Consider the following 9,166-nt stretch of genomic DNA (forward strand, 5'->3'; position numbering starts at 1 on the left):
GGCTAGTGTCTGGATTGTTGATAACGACGGATTGTAAACAACAACTACACACTCTGTCGTCGAGGCTGATAAGAGCTGCGACATCGGCACGGGCCCGGATGTCCGACTCCGGCAGATGTCGCGTCCAGTAACGGCGTATGCCGACGGCGAACCACCAGCTTACGTGTCTTGTACCTGTTGTACCTAACTTGTAAAATGTAAATATTGAAGTTATTTGTAACCAAGTGGCAAGTACCTATCTGTACTAGTCATCGGCATACGCCATAGGGCATAGACCGAAGACGCGTGTTCCAGAATTGTATATGTTTGATGATGCAAATAGTATTTCAGAACTACCTAGCTAGATAATATATCAAAAAAGAAAAAAAACTATTCAAAAATTATAAGTTTGAAAACCAAATTCTCTAACAGAATAATTCTGATAATATTGCAGGTAGGTATAGAATATTTTAAGTAGCTACAAATTGTTAGATAATAAATAACACATTACAAAAAGTCAACATTTTTAAATACTAAATATAAATTATACATTGTTTTTTAATTTTTTCATACTAGGAATTAGGAACCGAGGTATAGTTCCCAGACACTTGGAATTTAAATCATGGTAGGTACCTATATATTACAACATTTTTTTTTTTTAATGGCTATGAATTATTACATGATAAATAACATAATAGGTAGTTGCCAAACAATGTAATATTGTAAAGTCAATATTTTGGAATTGTGGTAGGTAACACCTTATTTGTTATATTATTTATCTCCATAGATATATATCTATCAATATCCTCCCGTTAGTTTTTTCTCATAAGATTATTTAATTTGTTATGTTATAATCCTTTTGTCTTAATTCCTACGTTCAGGAATAAATGTGTTTCCAAGTATTCCCTCTAGTGTAATAATTAAAGTAGAATACAATATAGTTTTTTGTTTTAACTGCGGGGACAATTTATATCTTCATGTCTATCTGTAAAAGTTATAATAATTGCTAGGGCTAGGATAGTATAGGATTTTGCATTTTTTTTTAGGATTTACAGGGCATAGCTTTTCAAGCACAAAATATGATTTGGTCATATATGAGTCCAAATATATAGTTTTTATTTTGATTTTTTTTGCATTTTTTTGCACTTTTATGGATTTAGGGTCATTTTGTAGCATATTTAGGTCATTTTTTCAATTTTACGGGCATTTTTATACTTTTTTGAAATCTAGGTAATATTTTTATACATTTTCATTTATTATGTTTTTGATAAAAGTTTTGAACTTGTAACAGAAATAATATCGAATTCAATATTTCAATAAAATTATAGAGATAATATTAATAATAATGATAATAATACTCGCTATCGATAATAAAATCACGTATATTTTACAACAATAATCTTCGATACCGTGAGTTTTTTATAATATTATAATTTAAATAATTTTGTACTGAAATATTAATTAATAATTAATAATTATAGTGCATTTTTATAATATTTTGATATCATTTTTTATCTTTAGAGCATTTTTAAGGTCATTTTTAGGTTATTTTAATGTCATTTTTTAGGTTTTTCGGGTCATTAAAATCCTAGCTCTAAATTAATTGCTATCAAAAAATTCTAAAGTGATTAGTCTTTTCATCAATTCTTTTATTAAAATAACAAAATTATTTATTTTATTGTGAGTAATTTGCAAAAAATCGTCATTAAATTATTGAATGTAGCTTTAAAAGTTTTGAGCAATAAATATTTATATTATTGTCTTGAGAAAAAAAATTGGGCGGATCGCAGATGTTGATAATCAGATAATGTATTTAAGTATGCCCAGTAACAGCTGTTAATTGTTAAGCTGTTGTTTTAATTTATTAAACGCCAGTAGTTTTCTATAGTCTGTTGACTTTTCTGTTTGAATCGTATAATTCAAATCGACGAGGACGAGGCGAAATTTCCAAACTTATAAAAGCAATATTGTAAATAATCTATTTATTTTTTTCAAAATATATATTTATTTGATTTTTTTTTTGCTATAGTTATGATAAAATAAGATCTATAGAATACGGTTAGCAATCATAAAATCTAAGATTGAAGAATCACACTGAAATTTTTTTTTTGTTTAGTAAAGATTAGATTAGGTTAGTCAGTTTCTAAATTTTAAGTCTTCTTAAAAAGTAAGTTTTAGTACGAGATTGTATTTTCGGGATTTAAATGTTCATAGACACAATTATTGAAACGTTATAAATTATAATAGGTACTTAGGTATAAGTTATAACTTAAAACTTTAATATTCAACTAGTTTAAAATCATTGCCATGAATTATAATATTATTACTGAGAAATCCTCAGATTTTATCTGCAACCAAAACTAATCTGAGAATTTATCGAATTGATTAGGGATTACGTCATTATTTACTTTAATAATGGTACTTTTATAACTTATTTATCACTATTTTTTCATTTTAAAAAAATAGTTGCGCTAATATATGTACTGTGTAATTATTGTTATGTTATTTTCAGTTACATTTATTTTTCTATATACATTTTATTGCTGTATCAATTTAATACATAATGAGTTTTCAATATTTGTTTGTGTTTAAATACCTAAAAATTTTATATTTTTTATTATTTCGTTTTTTCAAAAATTGTTTATTCGATACTGTCAATTTAATTCAGTTATCATATTAGGCACTTTATTGTAAAGGAAAATGTTTTTGATTGGTCGTTTTAAATTGTAGCGGCAAATACAATAAATAAGGTTGTTTTTTAATCTAAATATTATTTTTCAGCAGATTTTTAGTATGACAGAATCGTTATAGGATCCCGCTGTTTTCTATAAATCTATATAATTTATTTCTTGGAATCTTATAATATAATATTTGCAAAATCAATCTTTCCCTTTAGCATTGATGCCTGATGTTAGTCTGTAACCACGATATAATATGTTTGCAGTAACATACAGTCATAAGTAGTAGAAGTAGATACACAAATAAATATATCATACCTATATAATAATAAAAATAATTTATAATTTATGCAAGTATACCTATAAATACTTATTTATTATTTTTGCAGGATTTATAAATTCTAAATTGAAAAAATCTAATAAATGCCATGGTTAAGAAATTTTCGGTAGACATATTTTACAGTTGTAATCAAACATTTTTTATTATGTATATATAAATGCTTAAAATCACGATGGTATTGTGGATATATTATGTGTAAGAATACGTAATAATATTTATTTTATTATAATATCGTTTGTGTATTAAATTACCATAGTAGAATATATATTTATTTTCATGCAAGTTGGTATGTAAAATATTAAAATTAGGTACATTCAAATACATTTATATACGAATTTGTGTGTTACTCATGTATAAGAAAAAGAAATAATTCACTGCGACATATCATCTTAATACCTGTAGTGTTTCTATCGGCTTATTTTATTCGTACAACTTATAATTACGAGTATTAAATTATGACCTATCATATTATTTTGATTTCTTTTCCTAACGCATTCATAATATACATATAATATGCAAATTAATTAATTAATTAATTTTAACTATAGACTGATTAGTCTAGTTAAAATAATAGTTAATGATGATAATGAGTCATGTGAGAGTAATCAATAATAATAATAATATTTTAACAGTAACATATTTATATCATCATATCTACGTCATAATCGTTTATCATTACATAACATTTATAATTATTGGAGTTTATCGGTTACGACTTATATGCATAAAAAATAAAAAAATTTATTCTTAATTCTAAACTATATATTACAGTAGACTAAAGCATCTAAAGTTGTCTAAAATAGAAAACAATAGCAACATTAATATTGTAAATATGAACTTGTACATATTGACTTATAGGTTGTATTTTGTCATCTACTTATAGGTATATAAATATATATATATATATAAATAAAATATGAAATTTATCTTGAACAAAGTAGATACATAGTAACTATAAAAAATAAATGACTCGCGAAAAAATTTAATAGAAACAAGTTTAAACGAATTAATGATATTTTTAAACTCAGTTAAATTAGCAATTTTTTTAACTTATAAGTTACTCATAAAAAAATAAAATCTATTAAGTTAAAAATATAGAACATATTTTTAATTTAAAATTAAATATTAACTTATTATTTGATTTCCAAAGAATATTTTTATTTTTATAGCTATTATAGGTCAATATCAAAATAACACAAACTTTATATATATATATAACTATCTCTTTTTATTCATCACAATAACAATTACCTACTTACCTATTTAAAATTTACGTGTAGTGTGTACTTATACCTATCTATTTAGTCATATTAAGAGAAAAAAACATTTTTCTGACAATGAAAATTAGAAACTATTTTTCATAGTTAATATTAAATAAATACGTTAACTATAAATTAAAACAAATGCAAAAAAATGAAAACCAAATACAAATGAATTGTCGTAGCTTATTAATTTTAATGCACATCTATAGAAAGGAGCTATGTGCCTATGTATATATATATATATATTATTAATAAATTTCCTTATAAATATATAACATAATACTGATAAAAATATATATGCTCCTATAAGCTTAAACTTGTAATGGTTTTGACCACAGAGAGTTAACATTTGTATTATATATTATACGATATACCTATCGTAGAAAAATAAAGTAAAACTAAACTTATCAAACAATATTACATATTTAAATTTATTACAATAAGTTAGTTTTTACAGTACAGAAAATAATAAGTATATTATTCGAATTATTTACATACCAATATTGACTGATAATGTTATTCATATTTTTACTTATTTTAATTAATAGTATATAAAACTATCAAAAACAATAAATAAAATAAAATAAAAACTAACACATCAAAAAATAAAAATGCAGTCTTATTAGGAAATTGTTAATTTGGATAAAAGCCAATTATAAGCTAGTAACTAGCTACCTTTATCCCATTTAATACGTCTCGTTAAATATGTATTTTTTATATAAAATTTGCATTTTATTGAAGTATTTTAGACCTAAATAGTCTACATAACATTTCCCAGAGGAATTTTTATTATATTTTACCAGTATATCGAATATCATAGAAGCTATGTGCTTCTACAAAAATCTACATTTTCACTGCAGGGGTTATAAGTTTTTTTGTTTAAGTGTCTAACTGGAAGAATACTTAAATACATATAATTCAATTTTTTTAAACCATCGAGAGATTTTTTTTATATAAAATTATTCTTAGTGTATTATTATAATATATTTTATCTATAATATGTTTAATGTATATGAATATATTTTTTTATTTATTGAGAAAAGACCCTTGATAATATACACATTGAGTGTAAGTACATGGGTTTACTAATGGTACATTTTAATTTGATTGTTACATTTTTGATTGTAATCTGGAGGCTGTATAATGAATTTATTGATATTAGTGATTGACTGAGCCACTGATGTTAGTTATTATAAGTATTTCGGCTATCAATTCAAGAGAGTTGTGGTTTATTCTTTAAATAATAAATATAGGTACAATAAAAATATGACAAGTATACCTCTAAATATTATTTAAAAATTATTTTATTGATGTCTTTATGTTTTAAAAACCTAACTGCAAGTACCAATATAATATGGATTATGTAATGGATAAGTTCTATTATATTATTATGTAAAAAAAAAAAAAACATTTTTTTTTTTATTTTCAACTTCTGTTGGAAAATACATTTTCAGTCGAAAAAAATAATAATAATATCGACTGTATTAAATGAGACATATTTTTTAATGAAGTAAATAATAAATATGCCTGAAAGAAAATTCAAAATGTTTTTGTTTAGAAATATTTAAGAACGTTTTTTCTCCACTTTTATTTATTAAATACATGTGACTTAACAGTTAAATAAAAATATTTTCAAGTTTCGTTAAAATTTGAACAATATTTGCCATACCTTAGACCCTATGGTAGGTACCTATGAGATGAGGTACACAATTACGATAAAAAACGTAATAAATTGTCAAGCATATAGTATAGATATTAGACGTAGTAGTTCTTTTGTATTATTTATGATTTACTATATTCAACAATGTATATATAAGTATATAACACAAATATCTATGTATTATTTGGTTTGTCAATTTCGATGTATTATTTCGACAAAGCAATAATTATTTGCTGATTATAATTTACTTTAAGATAATAAGGATATAATTATTATAATTATACGTATATTATGTCAGTAATTAAGGTTATTACTTATTATATACTCAACGGTAGGTATAAACGAAACTTGTTTCGCATGTTAAGTAGATAGTTTTATTAAAGATTTGCTCCTAAAGGAAAATAACATATAATTGGATTTGAATTCTGCATTATAGTATTTGTTTTTTGTAAGCAATTAATCATTTTGAAATTAATATGTCGTTTAAAAAACGGAAGATTACAAGTTCCTAGATTTCTATCGCGTATGAATTTATTTTTGACTCTTATAATAAAATATATCAATATTTTCAACCTACGAAAAAACTAATAAAAAACTTTTTATTTTTTTTAGCTTGCTATGCAGAAGCTATGACTATCACCCAAGGTCTAACAGTATGTATTTATATTATACATTTAACACAATTTTGATTTGGATACAACATAATTAGACAACATTACATCAACATAAATCGTTAGATGTCTGACGGCCATATAATAATCCTATTGATTCTTAAGTAAGATACACATATACTCATTGTATACACATATTATAATATTATGTAATAATATAATTATTTGAATCGGTATTGAGTTGGTAGGTAGGTATATACACATAATTTTATTTAGACATTTACTACATCGACCGCCGGCTGTGTTCGCCTTGTCGTAGATGTTAATTTTTATATTTTATCGAATAAATCGAGTTTAAGCATACATAAATAATAATTAATAACGTTGGTTTACACATTTTACCTATGCATTATATTGTAAGTTATTATATTACAATAATTGTTTTGATAGTAATCTAAAAATGTGTATATATGCCGTGTAGTTTAGATTTAAAAAATTGAATACATTATAGTTAAAACAAAAAAATTAGGTACTTATATATATTCTCATTTCTACATAGTAGCAGGTAGATATTATTTTAAATATGCGATTAAAACGTAAACGTAGTAAGCCTTATTTACAAAGTTGTGTGCATAATATAACTATATGAGCAGTAGCATGACCTTATAATTCTCGTAACTAACATATAATACATGTAATTACTCAATTACTCCAACATAATAATTAATAGCAGTCTACGAAGAAAAAAGCAATACAATTATATTTTAAAAACACGATGAGTGTTTTACTCATTTTTATTTTATAATTTTATTGTCAGTTACTTCTTTAATAATATTGTTTATTTACGCAAAATCAATAACTATGTGAATAATAATTATTCGTATGGATTAGGTAAGTACTTATATGAGTATTATAATTATAAACTGATATCCTTCACGATGTTCACGTTTTGTTTAGTCTGTAGTACAACAGACATGTCAAACACGCTGCCTGCGGTTAAATTTTTTGTGTCCCGCAACTACCAATATTAATAGACAAAATAAAAAAGGGTGGTCAAGTGGGTAACGTGCTGCAGATCTACTGTACAGTTTGAGGTATCGAGTAAAACAACAAATAATAACAAATATTCATGATTTTGATGAATTTTGTCAATATTTAAATTTCAAAAGTATGTATTCTTATAATTTTTGAATCAATTTAAGATTAATTCATGAGGAACTTTGTAATACATTCTCAAATATTTTGACTTAGTTAAAAAATTTTTATCGACATTCATAAAAAAAAAAAAAACTAAACAAAAACGAATATTTCAAATGCCTATAAATAACCTTAAAATAAACGAAATATTTTGAAAAGAAAATTATGTAAAGAATATTCCAATCTAATAAATAACTGGTAAAACTTTTGGTTTTTACCGATTTTTTTGAAAACTGCTGGAAATTTCTTACTTTAGACCTCTATAATGCACCAAGAATATTCAGTTAGCCACCAGAAACCACCCCTAAAGTTTTAAATTGAAACATTATTTCGAAAAGTTATGGTGTACACAGACACACAAAAAACACTTGTAATTTCATTGTATTTCATTGTAAAATCAATACATAATATTCATCACTTCGTTCAGAATCTATATTGATAATAATAAAACAGATTATAAAATATTAATTTATCACTACTATTATAGAGAATGGTGTTATATTTGGTATACATTATTATAATACTGTCTTATCTTCTGTTAAATTTTAATCGAATAAGTATTATTGGTGGTATAATATATTACATATTATATAGATAAATACAATTTTTGAAAAATGTTTATGTATATATGGCTCGCATAGTGAACTATTCAATATAATATTTGGCCCACTTGATACTTAGAGTTTGACAAGCCTGGTCTAGAGTTTTGACTCAATATATTTCCACTTACGTTAGCCGTTATAATTAAGTATCACCGAAGATGAGCGACGGCCATTACAGTCTGAACGTTAGACTAAACAAAACATAATTATACTATAAACTAAACTAAACTTATTCTAATTTATTCAATTTCTAGGAAAATGCAGTAAGGCATGTCACACAATCGAATAAATTTAAAAACCGAGAAATAACCATAAATATATGAACTTTTTATAATTTTCTTTCAGGAACTTTATCATAACAACTATTTGTATGACGAATGTGTACGTATATTAGCAACAACAATAGGGTTGTAATGAAAATTCAGGAAAATTTCATTGAGAAAATGTTGATAGGTAGAAATAGAACACAACTTTCTGTTTACATAATTATTGTCGTTATGAGTAACTATAAAACTATTTGTTACTCGTTTTATTTGTCACTACCTATATTATGTGCCATATTAAATTATTTTAAAAAATTGACAATTGAAAACACCGATTGTAACACTTTCTTTCTATTGTCGAGATTATTCTATAAGTAATTATAATATACTGAAATACACTTATTAGAGTTAGGGAAATTTAATAGCCATAATACATACATACATTTGCCTAAAGATAATAAAGGGTAGCACCTCAAAAAAACAAAATATTACCTATAATGAAAAAATAAAAACATTTTCTGAATTAATACAATTTTTGTTTTATATTTATTTGTAGTAAATGAATTACTTTTTT

Source organism: Aphis gossypii, chromosome X (assembly GCF_020184175.1).
Source record: "Aphis gossypii isolate Hap1 chromosome X, ASM2018417v2, whole genome shotgun sequence".
Classification (NCBI taxonomy): domain Eukaryota; kingdom Metazoa; phylum Arthropoda; class Insecta; order Hemiptera; family Aphididae; genus Aphis; species Aphis gossypii.